This window comes from Rhinopithecus bieti, unplaced genomic scaffold, assembly GCF_001698545.2.
Source record: "Rhinopithecus bieti isolate Rb0 unplaced genomic scaffold, ASM169854v2 scaffold_32955, whole genome shotgun sequence".
NCBI classification, from domain to species: domain Eukaryota; kingdom Metazoa; phylum Chordata; class Mammalia; order Primates; family Cercopithecidae; genus Rhinopithecus; species Rhinopithecus bieti.
The window spans coordinates 2259577-2261845 of NW_016814423.1; positions in this window are offsets into that span (position 1 = coordinate 2259577).

Below are 2269 nucleotides of genomic sequence, written 5' to 3' on the forward strand. Positions count from 1 at the left end.
TTTTTCTTTGAGATGGAGTTTTGCTCTTGTTGCCCAGGCTGGAGTGCAGTGGTGCGATCTTGGCTCACCACAACCTCCGCCTCCCGGATTCAAGTGATTCTCCTGCCTCACTCTCCCAAGTAGCTGGGATTACAGGCATGCGCCACCATGCTCGGCTAATTTTGTATTTTTAGTAGAGACGGGGTTTCTCCATGTTGATCAGTCTGGTCTTGAACTCCTGGCCTCAGGTGATCCGCCTGCCTCGGCCTCCCAAAGTGCTGGGATTACAGGCGTCACCAGCTTATCTTACATATGTTGATTGATGTCTCATGTCTCCCTAAAATGTATAAAACCAAACTATGCTCTGACCACCTTGGGCACTTGTCGTCAGGACCTCCTCAGGCTGTGTCACAGGTGCATGTCCTCAATCTTGCCAAAGGAAACTTTCTAAATTAACTGAGAACTGTCTCAGATATTTGGGGTTCACATTTTGGTAACCATAGAGGGATTATGAGTGAAGATGCCTCTAACCTTTGACAAATTTCCTGTTGGTGCTTGGTACCAGCACGAGCTGATTTTATGGCTCAAATCCATGGGACAATTTGCTGAGGTCTGGGAGCACCCCCTCCAGAAAATCCCTGATCTGATCTCCCAAAATTTAGTCAAGATCTAAAGTTTATTTTGCCGTGCAACTACCACCCGCCCCCCCCCCCCCCCCCCTTTTTTGGCATTTTACTTGTTTCCAACAAGGAAGGCAAAATTTTCTGGTTCCATGACGATGGAAGGTAAGCAAATCCTTTATGTAGTTTGAACTCGCACCCAGCAGGGAAGATGAGGTCAAGTGTTTTTCCTGTTTCTAGGATGGTAGAAAGCAGTCTTTAGCCTGAGACCCATCCCTAGGTAAGTAGCTGAATTAGGATTTTGTCTTGACTGAAGTTTAACAATAAGCTGGTCTTCATTTCTCCTTACCATTAGAGTGCTCAGTGATCATATTGTTGGGTTTTGTTGTTGTTGCTGTTTGGTACAGTCTTTCTCTCATCAGATTTGACCAACTCTACCTCACTTGGTCAATTCTGAGTGAGAATTCCAAGTTATGGGTAATAAAGCCTCTCTAATTTGACTAAAATTCCTCACAGCTGCAAAAGAGGAAAAACAAAAACCAAAAAATCATGCGCTTGGTTTCTGTGTTTGCTTCCTATCTCAAAAAACAAACAAACAAACAAATGTTATTTCATTACTTTTCTTCCACGCTATACCTCCTTTCCCCTTTGCCATCTGCAGTACCAAAAAAATCTAAAGAAGGCTTTTAATGACTTGAATCCCTGTAAAGAATTCAGAACAAAAGCACCACTGACCCTTTTTATGGTGTTCTGTTTTCTTTGTAAAGTTTCAAGAATCATGAGCAGATTGTTCTTAGGTCTAAAGATCTGTTTTTCTGTATTACATGAACTGATCTCTTTGGCTTTGGGGGTTCCACAGATTACTTTGTACTGTGAAAGGATTTGACCTTGGTGTGTGTAATGGGAGATGAGAGCTACAAAGTTAGGAGTGGTTGAGCACAGTTTACTGGAAGGGGTCTTGGCTGTTTTTTTTTTTGTTTTGTTTTTTTGTTTTTTCTTTTTCTTTCCTAGGAAGTTGTTGTTTAAGGATTCTGATTCTAGTTCAGAGCTGCTTTCTAAAGGGTCTTCTCTATTCCTTTTTCTCCCCAAGTTGATCTCAATTCAGCTTGTCTGTGCATATTTGCATGAGGAAATAAATGGTTGTTTTAACATGTTAACAGGAGACTGAATTTTCTCGGTTCCAAAGAGAAAGGGCTTCTGCTCCTTCCAGCAAAAAGGCACCCCTGGGTGACCAAGGGCTTTGTGGGAGTGTCTCGGGGGTTGACCCCTGTGATGTACAGTGACCCTACTGGAAAATCCCAAACAAAAATTAATTTTTAAAAAGGTTAGTCCAGGAAACACATATATAAGGGTTGATCACCAGGTGTTTTAAGCCCTCTCAGAGGTCAGAGACCTCTGGAGAGAGAAACTAAAACATGAAAGAAGGTGGAAATGACTCAGTGGTGACACAAGCAGCACACATCGATCCACTACACAAAAACCCTAGGCCACAGCTCAGTTCCTCCTTTTAAGAAAAAAAGTGGGAAACCAATAATCTAAGAATAAGGAGAAAGCAAGGAGAATGAGCCCCTTTTGAGCATTCTGTAGGTTTCATGGCATCTATACTTGCCAGAGTTTATGTAAAATGGAAGTAATTATGGTCTTTGTGCACATTTACATTAAGGAAAAAG